The sequence below is a fragment of the Nycticebus coucang genome, chromosome 4, assembly GCF_027406575.1.
Source record: "Nycticebus coucang isolate mNycCou1 chromosome 4, mNycCou1.pri, whole genome shotgun sequence".
Taxonomy (NCBI): Eukaryota; Metazoa; Chordata; class Mammalia; order Primates; family Lorisidae; genus Nycticebus; species Nycticebus coucang.
Window position 1 is genome coordinate 74,348,163 of NC_069783.1, and position 23,047 is coordinate 74,371,209.

The following is a 23,047-nucleotide window of genomic DNA, read 5'->3' on the forward strand; positions in this document are numbered from 1 at the left end:
CAAAAAGGCACATGTTTATCACAGTACTATTCGCAATAGCAAAAACATGGATTAACCAAAGTATGACTGGATAAGGAAAATGTGATCTATATAAACACACACACAACAAACACACACTCCCTGTGGAATATTATTTAACCATAAAAAATATTGAAATTACGTCTTTCATAGCAACAGTGATGGAACTGGTGTCCATTATTTTAAGTGAAATAACACAGACACAGAAAGTCAAATACTGCATGTTCTCATTTGTAAGTAGAAGCTAAATAATGTGTACAAGTGGACAGAGGGTGTGGGTTAACAGACACTGGAGACTCGGAGGGGTGAGAAGGTCAGAGGGGTGGGGAATGAGAAATTACTTAATGAGTACAATGTAAGCTACTTGGGTGATACTCTGCACTAAAGGCTCAGACTTCACCACTAAGCACTATATCATGTAACAAAACTGCACTTGTGCCCCTTAAAATGATATACATTAAAAAACAAAAAAACAAGAAAAGGTCTACTGCAGTGAAGTTCCCCATGAATCTTCCACAAGCCCTTTTTTGGCTACCAAAGTAACCAAATATTCTCCTAATACAATTGGAATTATCAGTTTACATGTTTGTCTCCTAAACTGAAGAGGCATCTTATAAATTCTTATTACTTAAGCCCCTGGCATGGTGCCTGATGAAAGGAGGCTCTCAGTAAATGCCAGCTGGATGCATGGCTGGGTGGATGGATGAATGAAAGACATACTGACACTAAATGCCCACCAACCCAGGAATGGATTAACAAGCTGTGGTGTATGCACACCATGAAATACTATTCAGCCATTTAAAAAGATGGAGATTTACATCCTTTGTATTAACCTGGATGGAAGTGGAACACATTATTCTTAGTAAAGCATCACAAAAATGGAGAAGCATGAATCCTATGTACTCAATTTTGACATGAGGACAATTAATGACCTAGTACACAGTGGGGGGTGGGAAGGGGAGAGGGGAGAGAGAGAGAGAGAAAGAGGGAAGGGGGAGGGGAAAGGAAAAGCAGAGAGAGGGAAGGAGGGAGGGGGTGGGGTCTCGGTTTGTGACACACCTTTTGGGGGCAAGACATAATTATAAGAGGGACTTTACCTAACAAATGCAATCAATGTAACCCGGTTTCCTGTACCCTCAATGAATCCCTAACAGTAAAAAAAAAAAAAAATTAATTAAAAAAAATGAAAGAAAGACACAATGACAGATATGAGGGTGAGTCACCTTCAAGACTAAAGGACAAGGGCTGACCCCAGACCATGAGCAGAAAATATGCAAGACAGAGCCTACTGTGGCACAGAAACTCTTCCTGAAAGTCTCCCTGCCCCAGCTGCCAATAGAGAAGGTCACAGGGGCCAGAAGCAGGAGAAACAGGGGCAAAGAAGTTAGGCCAACGCAGAGAAAAGATGACCTCTGGACAGGTCCTCCATTGAAGACCTCCATGGTCCACATGGGATAAGTTAGTCTAGGGCAAGGGTCAGCACAGCTTTTCTGTAAAGGGCCAAGAGTCTGTGTCATAGCTACTCAACTTTGCCATTGTGTTACAAAGGCAGCCTTTGGTAATTATCAATGATTGAGTGAGGCTGTGCTACAATAAAATTTTATTACACAGATAGTGCTTGGTCCCGTTTGGCCATCATTTGCAGAACCCTAGCCTAGATCCTAATCACTCAAAATATTGCACAAAGGACCAGCATCATTGACATTATTTGGGAGGTTAATCCTGATCACCACCCCAAACCTACCAAATCAAAATCTTATTTTACAAGATAGCCAGTATAGTTTGAGAGGTGCTGCTCTACATAATCCCCTTCAGCCTGGGCACTACAATGCCACACATCAGAGGCCCAGGGGCCTTTTCCCTTAGTGCCATCTTTACTACATAAATTGGAACTGGGCCAAGGACCATTTCTCACTGACCCTGTCATACATCTTGGTTCTTTAAGCAGTTTCAGAACACCTTCCTTCAGACTCTAAGCCAGAGCACAAGACTTGATAAAGGAGAGTTGGTTCAGGTGAGATGAGGTCTGTAGACATCAGAGAAGTGAACCCAAGAACCAAACTCTGCTCTCAAATCCCCATTGCGCCCTACCTTAACAGGAATGAACCAACTGAAAGTAACCTTTGACACTTTCCATGGGCAGTTCACCCTGTCATTAAAATATTTCTGCATCTTCTACCAACATAAAGGTAAGGGAATGAAGTGCTCATTCTCTCCTAAGTATAATTTTGTGTTCTGTTCCTCAAGAAAGCCCTTCATCACTGTTAGCTTCTAGAACAGCGGTTCTCAATCCAAAGCAGTTTTGCCTGCAGGGAACATCTGACCATGTCTAGAGATGTCTTTAGTTGTCACAGCTGCTGTGGGGCCCGGTCCTGGCATGTACTGAGCAGGGAACAGGGATGCTGTGAAACCTCCTAAGTGCACAGGGCAGGCCCTCCACTACCACAAACTGTCTGACCAGAGTGTCAATAGTGCCAATGTTAAGAGACTCTTCTAGAACAAACATCACCACTTCATTAAGCAGCCTGAGCAATTCTCAGTGTCTGAGGTGTCAAAGAGAGGGCTGCTTGGCAGTTCCCAATGCTTTGATCAGGACAGCATGGGGCCACCAACTCAATGCTGCCAACAATCAGAAGCCACCAAGCTCTGGGAGAAGGAATCACAGCAACCCAGCCCTTAAGAGAACACATCCCCAACCAACACTGGCTTTTTAATTTGTAACTAGAGAACCCGTTGGCTTAAGATCTAGATAATATCCTTCTCTAAACACATCAATCCTGAGGAGTACGTTCATGAGGACAGAATTACAATTAAGGGGCTGTGTATTTTCAAAGCCAGCCCTTTCTCTCAATGATAACCCTTTGTATTAACCTCATGCCATTCTAGAGATAAATTATAACTAGAGAACACTCAAAGGCCAGTCATTCAGCATCACAGTACACTTCCTTTGGACAGCCCCTACTAATTCTTGGAAATCTCTCTCTCCGACAGCTTCCTCTCATCCATGCCCCAAAGCTCCTTCACGTAGGTACTGATAAACCACACCATGATTGAAAGGAGAGAGCTTGTTTCTAACCCCTGCATGCCAGATTCTTGTCTTCATGACCACGTGCTGGTCTCCTGGTGAAGATGACAATAAACCCTATCTTGTGCGCACCATTTCTTAGATTGAAGGCTAACTCCATGCACTTTTTCCCAGTGGCTTCCTTTTTAGAGGTACCCTTATTCCTCCCATTGCTGCAAATTTATGTCTTCCAGAACCTCAAGTCCACCCATCTACGCTGAGTGAAATCACTGAATGGCCAAGTGTAAAATGAAATGTACCTGGCAGTAGTATATTTCATCTTACAATTTAGTAGCAGCAGTGAGTGGCCCCTCATATGCAAGTACCCATACAGGTGACTATCTCATTACAAGACACTCAGGGGGTGGAAATGTCATTATTCCTATAGCTACCTGGAAAGAGTGTGCTGTCAGGAGCAGGTAAGAACAGTTCATCCCTAATGATATTGGTATCAGCCAATAGAGGTTCTAAAACTTGATTGACTCCAGTTGGCTTCTCAGACTCTGAAAGAAAGAAGGAAAAAAACATCACATACCTGGAAGATCACATCATGCTTTAGATCTCGTCATCATGAACCCTACCGAGAAGCCTTGGTGGTGTGTGTCCAGATTCTTGGAGGGATGAATAGCATCCCCTGAGAGAAAAAAGCCCAGTGCCAGAGTTTAAATCTGGAATTTGGACTAGACAGCCTGAGAAACCAACCTCCCAAGGTCATAGCAGAGAGGAAGCAAGAGGTACAAGATCAAAGGTACATGTTTCCTCTCCTCTCCCATCAGCCAAAACCCACAAAACAGCTAGACTGGGACCTGCCTGGCCCCTCATCAGTGAAGTTGGCAGTCCAACTTCTCTGGAACAGGAAGGGAGGGAATTCAGTTCCCAAATAGCAATGCCCAAATGGAGCCATAAATTGAAGTCTCACGCTGCTCTGTGTGGGCACTAAAAATCTGGAAATGCTGATGTGTGGATTTCCACAGTCTGTGCCTTCCAAGCAGAAGTGTCAGGCTCCTGCTCAGCCCAGCTAGGGAAGCTCCTCTCTGCTGCCAGCTTCACTTAGACATGTGTAGGAAGAACTCCATGAGTCACCAAGCTCCGAGCATGGAGCCGCCCCTCATTCATTCCTCATCACTGCACCCGACAACTCCTGCAGCATCTCACTTCTGCTTGTTGATGACTTTGTAGAGACTTATCTCAGCTGCTTCTGCCCCACAAAGGATTTTTGCCCCACCTTCCTATCTCCATTTTACATGCCAAGAAATTAAAGGCAAAAAAGAAAAGGAAATCTAAGACATGTTATCAGCAGTTCCCTGCAGACTCACGTTACAAAGAAGCAGCCCATTGACCCTCCACTCTGCAGTCACGAAAAACATCAAGGACTGACTCTGGGGCAGTCACGTGGAGTTGGAGGAGCAGAGGCTCAAATGGAAAAACAGTCCTCACATCACAGGCTGGGGAGAGGACACATGTGGACCTAGAGTGACTGAGCAGACAGACACCTGCTTTTTCCTATAGGGCTGACAAGCACCTATGAATGACACATCCAACATGCTAACCTACCAACCGCTTGGCTCATGTTGCTTCAACCATCTTCTCCTAAACACAGCAACAAATCAAGGACATATCCTGGACCTTGTCATCACATGGAAAGCCTTCACCTCTGAGGGATTACTAATCCTAACCCTAACCCTTACAAAGTCTTTAAAGGCATGGCCCATGTCTTAATTCTTCTTTTTGTTCCCAAATCCTAACACTACGGATGGTTTTAGAACTGTGCCAGTTCTATGCTAGCACAGAACTAATGCTAAGGGATGGTTTTCTGGGTAAATGAAAGAAATCCCCAGTCTCTAATCAGAACCTCTATTTCATTTCTCCACGTTTGAATCAAAGTAAACATGCTCCCCACCCTCTCTGAGGCTCTGGCTTCCATCCTCTCCCTGTTCACCTGGCCTATCACTCTCTCCCTAGCTGTGGCTTCTCTGTGCAGCCTACTACCACAGCACCCCCTGCTCTCACTTGCACCCACCAGGACCCTTCTGCTGCCCCCCCCCACCTCTGGCCTAACTCCCAAACCACTCCAACACACATCTGCCTGCTCTCCTGCCCACAAACTAAGTTCTTCCCTTTTCAAAAAAGGACCATTTATATTTGCATCATTGCAAATGTTTGGTTGACAAAACCAATCAATCAAGAACCTCAATATTGCTAGGAAAACCTACATGTATGTCCCTGATGTGTCACTTTCTCATTCCCCAGAGATGTACCAAATCCCCACTTTTTTTTAATGCTCACTTCTCCATCCTCACCTGTCTCTTAAATCTTCCCAACTTCTCAGAGAAAATAGAGGCCACCCTACCTAACATCTAACTTCTGTCCCTTCCATCTTATTGTGACCTTCCTTCCTCCTGTCTCTTTTGTGCTTTTGATAAAATCATTTCCTCCTTCTTCCTATGGGACATGGTCCCACGAATGATTGATTCTTCTTTCACTTTCCTTTTTTGAATGATCTCCATCTCTCTATGTAAATAGGTAGGCAGATGGATGGATAGATAGATACATAGATAATACACATAGAGAGGGCTGAAATATACATGTATCATTCTCTCTCTCAAACTTCCTCCCAGTCTTTCTTCCTCCTTACCTTCTCACCCATGTCTGTGTATATGTGTGTGCACAGAAACACACATACATACATGAGTACAAATGTGTATAGAAGCATGTTATTTATCTAGCTCAAACATTTTCTCATTTTTTCACAATCATCCCTCAATCTCTCTCTCTCTCTCTCTCTCTCTTGATCTACTGGCTTATCTACTATAAACTTACAGGATTACCCCACCCTTAAACGATCTTCTCTTTGCTCAGCCTCCCCTACAGTTTCTTGTCACTTGTTCTCCTTCCCTTCACAGCCAAATATCTTCACGGAAACTCAAACTTTGTCTTTCTATTTCTCCCATCATCCATCTTTAGCCCGAAAACTTTGGCTTCATATCCAGCCTGTCACAGTGAAACAATCAGGTCTGGGCCTCTGATGACCACTTTGGGATAAAGACTATGAGCTCCTGGCAGGCAGGGATCCCATACCCCAGCCTTCTGCATTTGTGGTGGCCAGCACAGGGTCTGGCATGTAAGTGCTTCCAAACAAACTCCATCACAGTGACAGGAGTCAGGGTCTGTGGGGCTAAAATTGCCAGACGCAGGCTTTAAAACAGAATGAATGGTTTCTGAGCCATTACTGGCTCCTGAGATCTAGAACCATGGATGACCCAAATGGTGTGAGCCAGAGCCATGGGGAAGATGCAGCCTTTGAGGGAGGAGATACTTGAAGAAGAGAGAGAGGGCAGCTGTGGTGGCTCACACCCGTGAGTGCCAGACCTTGGAGAGACCAAGGCAGGTGGATTGCTTGAGCTCAGGAGTTCAAGACCAGCCTGAGCAAGAGCAAGCTCCCTCCTCTGTTGGGAATAGAAAAACTAGATGGGCATCATGGTGGGTGCCTGTGGTCTCAGCTACTCAGGAAGCTGAGGCAGGAGGATTGATCACTTGAGCGCAAAAATTTGAGGTTGCTGTGAGCTGGAATGATGCCATTGGCACTCCACCCAGAGGGGCAATAGAGTGAGACTCTATCTCAAAAAAAAAAAAAAGAAAGAAAGAAAGAAAGAGAGGGAATACCCAGCCTTCCTCTTTTCCACTACTGTCCAGCCTTCCACTTGTGCTTCCATTGGCCAAACCTAGCAGTAAACCATAGAATCCTGAGCTTTCAGGAGCAGAGCAGGGCATTTGCAAGGATACAGGGCATGTACGATACCCAGCACATAGTAGGTGCTCAAGAAATCATAATTCTTTTTTATGTGCCAATGTTATGTGATGACATTTTGAGCTGCATTTTCTCATCACTTTATATCTGAATAGATAGAAACACAAGCTGAAACTCATGCCATGTGGACTTCTCCAAGAGGGCTTCTCTTTTACAAATGAGCAGAATGTCTGAGAAACGTGAAAAGCAACCCCATCCTGAGGTTTTGTTGTATAAAGCAAATGCTGAATTTCCACAGCTGCTGGCTTCAGCCTACCCAAAGGGATAGTTTCAGTGAAATATTAATCTCTGAGAAAGCCACACTGGGGTAAGCTTGCACAGTAATTCAAGCAGCATGTGCAAAATTTATTTAGTGTTTGGCTGGGAATGGTTTTAATTATGTGAAGACTTCAGAATAAGAAGAAAGTGATTGAAGATATTTGACTAAATTAGTCATGGAGGCCCTGGACACTCCCAGACCTCTCTCCAGTTTCGGCTTATTGCTGCAGTCCCCAAACCACAAACACAAAGGAAAGTTCCCTGGAATAGGATGATGGCACTGTCAGAACTAAGATGCAACCAGCAACAAAAACAGTCAGGGCAGGAGACACCACCCCAGCACCCCCCGCAGTTCAGAGACTCTAGTAGCACGGGGGTCAGGTGTTCAGTCATGTGTCCCTACAACTGGAGTAGGGACACAAGGGTGAGAATCCAAAGGAATCTTCAAATCCTGAGAGGGAGGATGCCAAGTGCTTCTATCAAAGGGGCCAAGTGAGTGCAAGGTGCAGAGTGTGCTGGGCAGCTGCTGGAAACCTCACACTTCCTGGGGGTCCCTAACATCATGTGCTGTTGAAGTAGCACCCAGGAGTGGGGCAAAAGCCAGGGCCCATCCCTGAGGATGATCCAGGCACCGAAACTGGGCCCTGTAGACAGATGAGTTAAGCCAAGCCTATAGGGCTTAAAAATGGTCACTGACCAAAAACCACGTGGCGTCTCCTAGGCTGATGGAACAGATAGAAAACCCGTAAGTTATCTTTAAAGACCAGCTTTCAGCCTCTGGGTTCTGTCCATGGGTATCCAGGCCCTGGCACAGCCTGGGAGCAGGGGTTCTGTTTCAGAAGGGAATCTCAAAAGGGAAACAAGGATTTTCGGAGACAATCGACAGGTAGTCCTGGGAGGTAGCGCACAGGAGCTGAAGACAAGCAGCAAGGTTCTCATGATCAGCCCTAGGCTGGCCCATCAGGACTGATGGCCTAATCTGTGTCCACCATAAGGACTGTGGAGGAGATGCTGCAGTGTTCCCTGCCTCAGGTCACCAAGGTGTGCAGGGCACCAAGCTGTGCTGGTCCTGGCTGGTAGTAATGGGAGAGAGAGCCAGGCTGCACTAGCTTGGAGTCTGTAATATTGAGGCTGGGAGCGGAAGCGAGCAATATCCACCTGCTTTCCCCAGAGATCCTTTCAGCTCATCCCATGTCCTAAATTCAGTCCTGCAGCCCACCTGCTTCCTCTTTTCTCTACACTGTTCATACTTGTAATATCCTAAGCCTCCCAATCACTCAGGCTCAAATCTGAGGGACATCATGGACCCTTTCTCTCCCTTGCCCTGAAAATCCTACCTCCTATCCTTTCTAACTCTCTTCCTACCATCACTCCCCTGACTTAGCAATGACTCCCTTCCCATTCCCCGGTGGTGTCAGGCTAAGCATTTGGAAACAAAATTCTAATAATGTCACTCCTTTGCTCTAAAATTATCAAAAGATCCACATTACCTAGAGTAAAATTCAGATGTGAGCCTATAAATCAAAGCCCTTCACGAGCTCTTCCCAACCTGCCTTTTCAACACAGCCCAACATCAGGCAGATGGAGCCCCTCTCTTATCTGCACACTTCCCACTTGCTTCTGCCTCTATGTTTTGCTCTTCTTGGAATGCATCTCTCTGCATCACTGCATTTCTCAATCTTACCCAACCCTCGAGGCCCACATCACTTCACCTCTTGCAAGTATGTTCTCTGAGCCTGTCCTTCATGCATAACGGCTCCTGCTGTCAGACTCCTGCAGCCCTGGGCGCCCCTCTCTTATACTGAGTGAATGTATTTTACACTTTCCCATTGGGCTTTAAGCTCTTTGACAATAAGGGCCTTACCTCAGTTTCAGCTTCATGGAGGAGGCATAGGGATACTCAAGAACATTGAGTTTGGCCAGTTTGTAAGAAATGCAAAGAAGTTTGGGGGAATACTTTTGGAAAGGTACATTGAAGTCACATCACTTTGGAGCACCAGTTGAAGGTTTCTAGGAGTCATCATTAGAAGTATGAAAAAAAAAATGAAAGAAAGAAAAGAAGTATGAAAATAGATGAGGCAACCCTGAGAAAGAACATCCAATGTGAAGGGGAAAGATCTGTGCTGGAATCATGGGGAACACTAGCCTGCAAGTGTCAGCTGGAAGACAAAGAAACGGTCATGGACCCTGGTGGGAAATGGCTGTACAGAATGGAAGATGGTCACACCACTCGTACCACACCATGCAGGAGAAGAGTTTCAGCCCTTTAGTCAGCCACAACATGTGCTTGAATAATTCTGATTGACTCATATGTGGCTTTGTAAATAGGGCAGGACATGCTGGCAGATGTGTGGATCCTTAATTCAGGACATGAAAAAAGGTGATCCTTTTATTCCTAACCAGTGGATTCTCCCAATCTTACCGCTGAGGCCTTTGGAAATGTAGAGAACTCAGAAATAATGTCTGGGCAAGGAACACACAAAAGGAAACAAGCAGCATTCCTGGTCATCTAGATTCTTTTCTGTGTTTGCCCCAGTCCCAAAAGTGACTTCTAAGTCCATTACAATTATTACAACCAGAGCATAAGCACAGGGACCCTGAGGAATCAGTGGGGGCTTGAGGTGGGGGACCCAAACCCCTGACAACAGGGAGTCTAGAAGCCCAGACAGCCTTCCAGGGAGCTGGAGGGAGGAGAAGTTCCAAATGGGGGGTATGCTGTGTGGGAGCTATGTGGACTCTCCAGAAGGCGGGCAGCTTCCACCTGAGACCTCCCTGATCATCCCTCACCAGGGGGAGCTAGTCCTGCTGCCACATGGGACCAGCTCTGTGTCAATTCAATTCAATTCAATTCACTGCAGACAACCGGCTGAGCTCCTGGGAAGTAAAAAGCCCTGAAGTGGCAGACATTCAACTGATCAAAACAGGGAGGCCCTCCCAAGCCAGCCCTACTAAAAAGGTCCCATCAGGGTCTTATACTTGATTCCAATACAAAGGAGGTCAACCTATTTGTTTCAAGGGTCCTACAAATGTTTGATTCAAATTGCATTAAAAAATACTTTGAACAGTATAAACAGAGACACTCAAGTATGTGATGGCAAATGTGAACAATCACGGACTCCATGGTTGTCCTGTCAAGACCTATGTTTGAACACATGTAGATGTGTCATTAATAAGAAGGCTATAGTTCCATAAAGATCCTTTAACCATTCAGATCCATAATATAAAACTGTACAAGCAAGTACACTGACACCCCTTGGGCCCTGGTGCACCTTGTTCCATTAAATGCCAGGCAAGGCATAGGGACATCCATTGTGTGCCTTCTCGTATACAGATGTAACAGTGAACTATACAGTAATAAGTGACCACATCGTATGTGCCCCATGGCAAGTCACTATTGGTAGCTATAGAGCTTTTTGTAATCTTAGACTGGTTGGCAGACTCTTGGAAGCCTGAGCAAGACCAAGTCAGCAACACAGGGCCGTTCTGTCACTGCTCCTCCTGTGTAGGTGTGTCAGGGATGAAACTGAAAACTGAAGTTTGGGCTCAAAATGCCAAATTTAACATTTTTTTTGTTGTGTTAAAGGCAGAGAGAAACAGAAAGAAAGAAAGAAACAAACAGAAATAGGCACTGAAGTTTCTGGGGAAAAAATTTAATACCACAATTAGTCTCTCATCATGATACAACCTAAATTTGAGAAGTGTTTTCTCCAAAGATATGAATATAAGTCAATAAATGAAACTGTTTATCTATTCCTTTCAATTAGACCCCTTATAATTAAACTATTATAAATCATTAGTGAGTCAACATTGAAGCCAGTCTTTCCTAGAGTTCTCTTTCAAGTTTCTGGATTTTTTTCTCTTTTTTTTTTTTTTTTATGGAGACAGAGTCTTACTTTGTCACCCTCAGTAGAGTGCCGTGATGTCACAGCTCACAGCAATCTCCAGCTCCTGGGCTTAGGTGATTCTCTTGCCTCAGCCTCCCGAGTAGCTGGAACTACAGGTGCCCACCACAATGCCCGGCTATTTTTTTGTTGTAGTTTGGCCAGGGCCGGGTTTGAACTCACCACCCTCAGTATGTGGGGCCGGCGCCCTACTAACTGAGCCACAGGCGCCACCCATTTCTGGATATTTTTAATCAGAATAGCCTGAATCTGCAAAATGTCATGCTATTACTTCCAATGTCCAATTGTCCCAATTTTCCCCAGGCTGTACAGCCAATACAAAATATGTACATTTGAACTGAGGATGCTAGGAGGCTGCAGCTGTCACCCCAGACCCTCAATTTTAAATTTGCATATTCATCATAATATTCTCATTACTTTCAGTAATTAAATATATGCTAAAAACTAGATTCATCAAACAATTTAATTACAAAATGTTGGTTTCTTCCATTTTTCTCATAAATATTCTATATACGATTTCATTTGAAGAGTTTTAATGTTTAAAATATTTTTGAAAATCACTATCATTTAATTCATAAGAGAGAACCAATATTTTAAACAAGAAGGAGTGAAAGAAACATATATATATATTTTGTTGTTGTTGTTGTTGTTGTTGTTGTTGTTGTTGTTGTTAGAAGGACAGAAATGAGATGTGTGCTTCAATCACAGCCCCAGGTATAAACTTAGGGCTAAAAATAAATAATGCTTGTTGAAATGATCAATGAAGCAGAAATAGTGTGTCCCTTGCTCGTAGAATTGGGAGAGGGGAAAACTTCGGCAATGGAGAAATAGAAGAGAAAATAGGAGAATGGAAGGTTTAGGAAGTTTTGCTTTCCTTATGAGAACCATCTTTTTACAACAGGTGTTTTTTTGTCAGAAGCAAGGCAGACCAGAAATGATGGTCAGTGGGTAGCCAAATACGGCCACAGACCAGTGGGGCCAGCAGAGCTCAGGTGTCGGCTCCAGGGACATCATGAGCACTGAGGTATCTGGACTCATGGTACCCCATTTCCCCGAAAATAAGACAGTGTCTTATTTTAAGGTGTGCTCCCAAAGATGCGCTAGGTCTTATTTTCAGGGGTCATCTTATCTTTCCTGTAAGTAGGTCTTATTTTCGGATGATGTCTTATTTTGGGGGAAACAGGGTAGAGAAGTGGTGAGCAGAATGCGATTGGTGAGGGAGGAGGCCTCGGGGTGGCAAGCAGGAGCAAGCACAGAACTCAGGAATCATGTGTTCACTCATTTATTGATGGAGCTTCTATGAAAACAAGGCACTGACTTAACTTACCAGGCACTGGAGTTACAAAGACAAATAAGCCTCAGTTAGTGTCTCTTTGAGGAAGGAGAGATCAAGGGAAGGAACGAGGAGGAGGGCAGAGGAGGGGGCCGGCGTCGGCTCCCTGCAGAGGCAGCGCTGGAGATGAGTCCCAAAGGAGAAGCAGGAGTTAACCAGGCAGAGCACAGCTGAGGACTGGGCAGGGGGCACATCCCGACTGAGAGCGCATTCATGGAGAAAGACAAGCTTGGAGAGAGAGAACTGTATAACTGAGCGACAGCAACTGGATCAAAATGGGTGAAGCACAAAGTGAAAGAAAAGGAACAGCAAGTGATGAGTGGGGCCAGGCCAACGGAGTCCTGGTGCGCGCTGCGAGGCCCTAAGCCTGTCCCTGGCAGCACTGGGGAGCTGCCCAGGATGCTACGCTGGGAGCCCGCATGTACACTTCCCTATGCAATTTCACACTATTTGCTGTGTGGCCTCCCAGGAACTTTCTGAGAGCAGGAACTGTCTTTTTCATCTTTATATCCTTAGAGTTCAACTAGCATCTTTATATCCTTAGAGTTCAACTAGCCTGGAATGCAATGGAACTCAACATTTAACTGCTAAATGAACTAATAGGTGAATGATCAAAGTGCAAAGTCGGGAAAGGAGAGCCTGGGAGGCAAATGCAGGGAGCATCTTCTCCTGCTATAAAACTGGAGAACCCTGTGCAAAGGCTGAGCAGTCAGGACAGGAACCCACCTGAAATGCAGTAACACAACTGTGAGTGAATACAGACAGGCTTCACGTCCCAGGCCACGCAGACAGGAAGGGGATGGAAAAATGATCGCAGCTGAAGCTAACCCTGGAGTTGGAACCGGATGGAGACACATTCAGGCACCACAGTCTAAGGATGCTTCTGAACTCTTCTTGGAAAAGGACAGTGTTATGGGTTGAATTCTTTCTCAACCCCCTCCCCACCCAATAATAATATAGGGAAGTCCTGATCTCTAGTACTTCAGAATATGACTTTATTTGGAAATATAATCTTTGCAGATTTAATTAAGATGAAGTCATTAGGATGGGCCCCAATCCAATACAACTTATGTTCTTATAAAAAGAGGAAATTTGGACACACACAGAACAAAAACAAGTAAAAAGACACGGAAAGATGACAGCTAACTATAAGCCAAAAACACCTAACGCTCCCCAAGAAGAGAATCCTGGAATCTTCCCCTTGTGCTCTCAGAGGGAACAGCGCCACAGCCCTTCTGACACCTTGACTTTGGACTTCTGGCCTCCAGAACCATGTGATGATAGATTTCTGTTATTCTAAGGCACCCACTTCATGGTATTCCCTTACAGGAGCCCTAGGAAACTATCACAGGCTGGTAGTTAGAACAGATCAACACTTGTGGCAGACTTGGGTGTTTTTCTCCCCAACATGCATTTTCTCATCCTCCTTGCTGGATGGGACTTAGCAGGGACAAAGAGGAGAAGGGAAAGGAGAAAGCTCCACAGGCTCCTGGGGGCCCTTTGTGCCACCTCCTGGGAGGAGGAGAAAAGATTCCACATCTCAGAACGGCACAGGCTTTGATAGCACATACAGATTACATCTCACTCCACTTTTCATTCACCAGCTATTAATATATGACTTTGGGCAAACAACTTATTATTTTTAAACCAAAATAGAAAATACAACCTAATATCCCTAAGAATTCTTAAGAGTTAAACTTCACACTGAGATAATCTATGTAATGCACCAAGTACTATGTCTAGTGACCAGTGGGTGACCTCCCAGATGTGCGTGTGATTCTGAGTCACATGCCCAGGATGTCCATGAATTTTTTCCCTTTACTGGATGAATCAGTTCACTGAGCATTAAAGAAATAGCTAAACATGTTTCCATTAAATTGGGCATGCAGTCCTGTCATTTTTACCTTAGAGCATGCCACAAACCACTTCACCCCGCTGTCCCCCCCTTAGGTCCTCTAAATTAAAGCAATAGCTCTTCACTGGCCTCTCTACCTCCTTTCTCTCCCCATCCTCCAATCTAACCTTCGCAGAGCCACCAGAATTACCATTCCAGAGCAAGGGTTGGTGAACTATAGCTCACAGTCAAATCCAGCTCACAGCCTGGGTTTGTTTATCAAGTTTTGCTGGCACATGGCCACACTGTCTACGCTGCCTTTGCATTACAGTGACAGAGCTGAGGAGCCGCAACTGACTTTACGGTCCCCAAAGCTTGGAATATTTACTGTCTGATACTCTATGAAGTATGTCTTCCAGCTTTTTAGTAGCATATACTCCCCCCAGTGACTAACTTGCTTCTGATACAGACAAGGAGCTGTGTTAGTGGGTGGGTCCCTGCCTATCCTTCCTGGCCCATCTCTGGTCACTCTTCTCTATGCAGCATAAACTCCACCTTTGCTAAACAAAAGGTGCCCCAAATGCACCATGTTGCCTCCACCTCAAATATCACACTACTCCCTCTCGATATAGACAGCTTCGACCAGTTCTTTGAGATTCTTCTTTAATGTCCCTTGCTTCTAGAAGTCTTTCAGAACTGCTCCCTCAGCCCTATCCAAGGGCCAGGACTCCTTCCTTGGAGCTGCCTCTGCACCATGTAAATCCCCCAATAGACAGCACGCTGTCAGTGGCGAATGTGGGTCTATATGCCTCCTCCTTCACCAGATGCCTCCAATCTAAACTGATACCTATCATTCCTTCCTAGAGCATCCTGTTCTTGCCTAGCATGGCCCTCACCATCGTTTGTAATCATGTACTTTTATCTGTGCATTTATTTCTTTAATGTCTGTCCCCTAACAACTATGAGCTCCAAGAAGGCAGGAACAAAGATGTTGGAATCACCACCATGTTATCATTTCCTAACCTACAGGCAGCCATGTAGTATTGTTCAAATTGTTGAATGAATGAACGATTGACTGAACCAAAACATACATATTTTACAAATAAATCAAATACAGGTGAAAGAATCAGAAGTATCAAGGCTGTTCCTTCTGGGCACACTGGATACTGTCTCTCAGACCCTTGTGGCACCCTCATATTCCAGAAGGTTTGATGGGAAAAAGCATAGCTGACAGCTATGATGTGAATACTCAAACCATGTATACAGCCTCAAGCCCTCATTTTTGGAATCAGTGTGGACAAATACATAGGCCTTTCCCATGACAAGAATTCAGACCCTGCAAAGTAGGAATAAAGCAAAGTACAGAATGATGTATCTTCAGTGAGTTCACATTTGTGCCAAGCCATGCGGCAGCCCAGCCACGCCCTCCTGGAGAAAGATATCCTCTGCTCCTCGTCTCCCAGTGAAGGCGGGGGAAGACACTTGCAGCTTCTGCCCTGTGTCCCTGAGGAGAGTGCCCTGTCTGCCCATCACACCCAGCTGAAGGGACACTGCACATTCCTGCCTCCAACCTGGGAGGACGGGGCTGGGAGGGGTCCGGCAGGGATCCCTCTTCTTCTTCCTTTCTCCCAGTGTCCTCCACTACTGAGGGAACCTGCAAGCTTGAAATGGGACTCCTGAAAGATGTGCTGTCCACTTTTCCTGATGTCAGAAGGCTCATGATCAAGCAAATAATTCAGCTGAGTTGCTGCTTCATGTGGGAAAAAAAAAAATATCCTGAGGCCATTTCCTATGTGGCCTTTTGGATTCAGGTCAGTATCCTTCAGGAGGCCCCGGCCATAGAGGCCTTCTGTGAAGGTATGTGCATTTCATTGAGATGTTTCCAAGAAGAGCAAAGGCACCATTTCAACCAAAGCACATTTATGAAGTTGGCAGCCAAACCCTAATTCTAGCTCTGAGCCTCAGGGATGTCAGCACCATGAACTAAAGTAAAGTTGAATTTCTTGTTTAAGTCAAGCTTTTAACCCCCTGCGGTATCTGCGTCTAGTCTGAACAAAAGAATCCTATGTATGAAAGCACAGAGGTTGTCTTTGCCCCTAGATAAATCCATCTTCTCAGAGCCCGTTGGGCCTGCATCCCCTAAGCCTAGTAATAAGGCATTCATAAAGAAATGCCAGTCTTTTCCATCATTAAGAACTTAATTGGTGGCAGCCAAATCATCTGGAGTCATTCCAAGCACAGGGCTGTAGTCCCAGCAAACCTCCTTGTAATGTGCCTTCCATTCCCTACAAGATCCAAGCAACCCTCTGTCTCCTCCCATAGATTTGCCCTCATCTCCAACCACCTCTGCCTCTGATCAGGTGTCTCGGGTTCAAACTAAAGCTGGTGCCTTCTCCCCATGACCCCACTCTGGGTCCCCATCCTTGCTCCTCAAGCCTTTGTTCTCACCTCTAGGGATCTACAAAGCAGACACCAATTCTCTATGCCTGGACATGGAGCCTCAGCACATCATGCTCTCTCAGAGCATATTTTGAAGAAGTTCAGGGGCTAATATACTACACCTGAATTTGACAGGGTCAGGATTAAGAAGGGATGAGTCATAATTGGGCACTGTGAAAGAAATTTTCTGTCTTCCACCTAACAAAGCTGAAGATCTGAAACACTTATCCAGGGTGTCTTTAAACATGTCCACCCATTAACACGAAACCCGTCTACAACGTGAAGAGAAATACTAAAAATCTGCCTGGAAAAGGAAACTGAGCACAGTGTGCTTGTGGCCACTCTGCAGGGCCTCCTCTGGCTCCGTGTGTTCACCCCATGCAAATATGTGCAGGTCATTTCACCTCTAAAACAGTGCCCCTGGCTTGGCGCCTGTAGCTCAGTGAGGGTGCCAGCCACATACACCGAAGCTGGTGGGTTTGAGCCCAGCCCGGGCCTGCTAAACAACAATGACAACCAAAAAATAGCTGGGCATTGTGGCAGGTGCCTGTAGTCCCAGCTAGTTGGGAGGCTGAGGTAACAGAATCGCTTAAGCCCAAGAGTTTGAGGTTGCTGTGAGCTGTGTCGCCATGGCATTCTACACAGGGTGACATAGTAAGACTCTGTCTCAAAAAACTAAAAAATAAATAAAACACTGCCCCTACCTAACACCTCTATCTACAGTCTTCTCTTTCTTTTTACTTTCATAGCCAAGGTTCTAGAAATAACTGCCAATGTTCAGTATGTCTGCTTCCTCACCTCACACTGTCCAGCTCCCCTCATCTGTCAAATTCTCCTCACCAAGTCATCAACAGCTTCTTAACTCCCAAATCCATGGACATTTCTGTGTCTTGGTGGACTTCCACATTGTGGACTATAAAACACTTCCATATTGATGCTGTTGATCTCTCCCTGCTGAAAAATCTCCTCTTCCACATGCCAGTGTCCAATTTCCTGCCTTTGCACTCCCCCCACTTCCCCACTGCCTTCACTAGGTCTTCTCCTTCCCTCCCTCAGAGGTCAGTGTTGTGCTCTGGGACCCCCACTCTCAGAGCCAGTCTGGCCCAGACCCCAGATCCTGATAGTTGGCCTAAAATCATAGGTCCTTGTTTATATCTGTGTGACCTTGGGTCAGTAACTTACCATCTCTGTGCCTAGGTTTATTCAGTTATAATACAGGTTAAAATAACAGTTGTCCTCCCTGGCAGGGGTTGTTGAAAGGATTAAGACACACAATACACAGTAAGCATTAGCTATTATAATTCCTCTTCCCACACTCTGTGATCAACGGATCCACATCATGACTTCACTGTCTTTTGTTAAAAAGTTTGCTTATGAATCTTTGTTAAGACCTCTCTGTGAAATGTCAAACCTATAAAACCACCTGCCTGTAGACATCTCTCCCTAACTGTCCTGGTAATTCAAACTCAGCATGTCTACAGCTGACCTCATAACCCTTTGTTATAAATGCTGTTCCCTCATTACCCTCCTGGTAAGTAGCCCACTCTCCTTCCCACTAGTCACTCAGGCCAAAATCTCAGAGTCAACCTAAACTGCTGCCCCTCTCTCACTCCCCTGCTTAAGTCACCAAATCATATCGACTTTATTGCTCAGGTATTGCTTGAGTCCGCGCCCAATTCTCCATGCCTATTACCAGTGTCTTATTAGAATCTCATTAGTTCTCACCTGAATGATCATAAGTAACAATAATATTAAAGATAATATTGGCCACTATTATCACATGTCAGTCAGTGGATAAACCACTGCAGGGACAATTCACATAGTTCATCGTCCTGACCCACATCCATGCCACCCATGAGGGAGGAAGTAGAGTCTCTGTTTTCAGATGAGAAAGCAGAGGCTTAGAGACATTTACTCAACAGCCTCAGTTATAGAGGTGTTGTGAAACTGAGACGGAGACTGAGGTGTGTCCAGTCGTGTCCCACCCTCTAAACTGCAATGGTGTCCTAATACCCATCTTCTTAACACGGGTCTTATTGTTCTCCAATCTCTACTGTATTGCCAGAGAGGTCTGTCATTAGAACAAAACTCCCACCAAGTCTCTCCTCTGTGTGGAATCCTACAGTGGCTCCCCATTGCCTTCAAAGTAAAGTTCAAGTTTGATCTGGTTACTTTGCTCCTTTCCAAACTCACCTCCCTCCTCTTCACTACACCTCCCTATTTTCCTTCCTTGCAGCACACCGTGCCTGCCACCCAGACATGCTGCAAACTTGTCACCAGCCCCCTATCTAGGTCCTGCTTCTCCCTCTCCTCAGCTTGGATGCTCCCATTGCAGCCTCCTCAATGAACATCCTCCTGGACCTCCATGCTACCCAAGCTGAGTCCATGTGCCCTAATCTGGGTGCTCACGGTACTCTGTCTCTGTGATGGCCTCTAGCATGGCATTAAGGTAGCACAACATTCATGGATACAGGTGGTTTGGCACAGGCCAAAATCCTAGGTCTGTCACTTATGACTGTGTGGCCTTGGGCAAGTTACTTAACCAACTCTGTGCCTAGACTTACTCAGGTTTAAAATAGGTAAAATTTACAGGATGCCTATGATATGCTAGAGTTCATGGTAGGCTCCAGTGATCTGGGAATCAATGGGACATACGTTCCCATTGATTCACTTTCAGAGAGCTGACTGTACTGACAGAGATGGACAGCAAAATGCTGTGGTACTATCCCTGACTCTCTTGTCTGTCTCCACATGGACTGCTGAGCTCCTGGAGCACAGAGTATCCTGTTCATCTCTGTGTCCACAGGGACTAGACCTATGCATGACACACAGGGTGTTAGGAACACTGACAGCTTGGGCTGAGCAGACACACCAAGGCCGTCAAGCTGTCTCTGTGAGCATGCACGCCTACCTATAGGGACACAATTCACTTTCATGTGCACAATTCACTTTCATGTGCGTCTTTTCCAGAATAATATCCAAGTCATTATTTTGTAAATTTTCACAAAGTCCTCACAGTGAGCCCAACTCTAACTCGCAGCAAGACCTAATGCCATCCCACCCCAAGAATGTCCAGGGAGTGTCCAGGCCAACAATCCTGCCCTGCGTGACTGACCTGCTGCTGAGAGATTAAGAGAGCCAGTCCTCATGGCAGGTAAATGGCATTGCTGACTTCCTTCCAGAGTCCACTCTGCTCATCTTCATGTTCATTAGTGAATCTCAGTGCAGCAAGGAAGGGAGCTGCTGTCAGAGGTTACTTAGCCAAGTGGCACACAGAATGGAAGACACCAGGAAAGAAATGTGCTTGTCTGCCAGCAAAAGGCCCTCCCTGCCCCTCCTTATGGGTGGCTGTGGCCTGTCTTGTCCAGACAAGATGAGTGTATTTGTAGAGGTGCCCAGGGGAAGACAGCTTTAGGCAGCTTTAGGCAACCCTTTTGATGGGGTCCCCACACAGAAACAGGATCCCCTAACATCTGCTCCCTGCAGCTACTTCCCGACTGAGTGACAGGGGAAGGAGGGGGCAGGGCCAAAGGGGAGAGGCTTAAATTACAGCAGGTGTTTTGTAAAAAGCCTTTTCCTTGCGACTTTATGGTCGCTTCTTTGCTGAACAGCATTTCCGTGTCCTCTCACCATGGAGGACAAAGTGCAGCCTGCTTTGGTGATCAAAGAGGGAGCAAGAGGAGGTAGAGAGTCACTGAACCCCAGAGCAGAGAGCACAGAGCCTCTACCTGTGCCAGGGACAGCCTCAGATGTCACACAGGGGAGAAGAAAGGGCAGGGAAGAAATGGCTTGCTCCCACTCCTGATCACAGAGGCCCATGTTTTTGTACTTTCTTTTTTGAAAACAGATTGTCTAAAAGCATCATTAATGATGATACAACTATCCCAAGACTATCCAGGACAGTAGAGCAGGGCTCAGACTGGTAGTCTGGATCTGATTCTGGCTGTGCTTGTAAGCTGTGGGTGTGACCGCACTGCCTCTCCTAATATTGACCTCAGAGGGTGTTTGTGAGGATTAAGTGATAAATGCACTTAAAGCCTCAAGCAGAGAGCCTGGCACCCACCCCCAGTGCTACTATTATTTTTCCTTTTGTAAGAGACAGGGTCTCGCTTTGTCACCCAGACTGGACTCCAGAGGTACAATCATTGTCCACTAGTCCTTGAATTCTTGGGCTGATCCTCCTGCCTCAGCCTCCCAAAGTGCTGAGATTACAGGCGTGAGCAACTGAAATTGGCCCAGGTGCTATTACTATAGTCAACCTCTAGGAACCACCCACAGGACCACTTCCCTGGAGGGAGGTTGGTACCCAGAAGAGCGTATCTTCTCCCAGCCTCCCTGCCTTCATTTCTGATCGCTGGCTGGGTTGGGTCTCTCTCTACAGCTGTATCTTCTCTGTCATGACACTACTCCACTGGGCTGTGTTGTATGTTTTCGTGTCTATCTCCTCGCTCCACCATGAGCCCTGGCAGGGCTGGGAATGGGACTACGATACAAGGTGGTTCCTTCATTTATCTATCTTACTGAGGGCCTCCTATGTGCCAGGGGTTACTAAGTGATAAATAAGGGAGTAAAGCCTCTGGGACCTGTAGAAAGCCCTATACCAATTGTCCAATTAGCAAGCATATGTACCCAGTATCTGTGGGGAGGTCTATGCAATCGATACATGCAAAAGGCTTCGGACTCAGAGAAGAAATATAAATGTGAACACAATTCTCAAGCAATTGGCCAGTTGATCTACAAGACATGATGAATTTTCTGTAAAACAGACCTGAGCATCAAAATTCAATCTCTCTTTCTCCTTCCCCTCCTCCCTCCCTCCATCTCTCCTTCCCTTTTTAAATCCAGAAACACTTAGCAATTACTTAGCAATTCATACAAACTTTTGGAGGCTTTGAAGGTAATTGTTCAAAAGCCCAGACTCTGGAGGGGCCATCACATAGGTTATCAGCCAGGGCTGTGAAAAGGAAACAAAACAACCACACACAACCACCGAGCTTGGCTTTGTTTTTGACTGTAGTTTCTTTGCTTACTAAAGACAGTGTCCTTCTCTGACCCCGGACTCAGGTCCCAGTGCCCCAGGAGGAAACAGGCCAGGAGGGACAAGAGGCAGAGCCACCATTCAAAGAGCTTAGCACACCTCAGTCTTAAATGCCCACTCCATTATCTCCCAACAGCACAGGGACAGACTCCTGGCCTGCTGAAATGTCAAAGTCACCTCCCCAGACCATCTCCAGCCCTCCAGTCCCCACCATGTACTACACATCTGCCAGGCCCTTTCTTGACTTCCAGGCTACCTCATATATGTAGTTTCCCGTCTGTAATGCCCTTCTATCACCAGTTCCCTCAAATGCAGCAAGCTCCTATTTGTACGTTAAGGCCCAGCTCAAACATCCTCTTCTCTCTGATGCCTCTCATGACACTTCTAGCGGAGATAATAGCTGGTTCCTTTGAGTCCCCATTTCTCTGTTCAGATCTCTTATTCTACTTAACACACTCTTATAGCTATTCATATATCCATCATATGTCATGGACTGTGAGCTTGATGATACAGATTAGGTATTCTTCATCTTTTGAGTCTTTGGCACCTACCCAGAGCTCCCTTCATACATATTCCAAGTCCACACTAACACCTCAAAATTCTACCACCACCCTAGTCTGATAATTTCCCTTATGGTACTAAATAGGGTTTCACATAGAGTCAAATAGCAGAGTACATTTCACAAAGAACACAGCTCAAGACCTAACCAGGGTGGGTGCATCTCCCTGGAACCGGACACACAAAGCAGGAGCCAGGTTCACGAGAAATCCACCTGCTGGTCAGTGAACAGGTGCTATCCAAGATGGCAGCTGACAAGTTGTGGCATCAGAGGCCTAAAGACCAGAAACCAAGCCTGACACCTGCCCTCCCCTCCCGACCACTCCTGGGCTAATTAATCTTCTGGGCCAAGCTATTAATCTTCTGGGCCAAGCCTCATTGTAAACACAAGTGATGCCCAAAGATCTGACTTTTACTTAAATCATTAACACCTGGGGTAATATGTTTCTTAGATCAGCCAGCTGGTGACTCAGGAAAAAGAACAATGCCAGGAGATAGTAAAGAGTCTGGTGCCTGAAGGAAAAAGCAGTGCCACAGGGGATCTGAAGGTCCCAGATGTGTCAGTGAACAGGGAAGTTCTCGCCCTGCTTCAAAGTTCTCACAGCCTTTACTACACTGTTTCTGTGGCCCCTAACAAAACCTCAAAGCCTTGCAGATATCAGATGACCTCATCCCACTAAAGTTTTGGGGGCAACTTGCCAAGAAAAAGCAAAGGCAGGGGGATTACAGCTGTGGAGGACAGCTGTGGAGGAAGCCAGAGTGCACAAATGCATAGGTATTTGCGCAGGGAAGTCT

General features: G+C 45.8%; 1 protein-coding gene across 4 annotated transcripts in view; it reads right to left on the minus strand.

Annotated features, from left to right (window-relative positions):
- The window catches only part of EVA1A (eva-1 homolog A, regulator of programmed cell death), a 52,903-nt gene that overhangs the window by 26,146 nt on the left and 3,710 nt on the right, over positions 1–23,047 (minus strand). For 3 of the 4 annotated variants that reach the window (XR_008379640.1, XR_008379639.1, XM_053589049.1), the window contains exon 2: positions 3,475–3,585. The exons of the other annotated variant lie outside the window; for it this stretch is intronic. The gene's annotated coding sequence lies outside the window, so the exon portion shown is untranslated. The remainder of the gene's footprint in view (positions 1–3,474; positions 3,586–23,047) is intronic. 4 annotated transcript variants of the gene reach the window in all.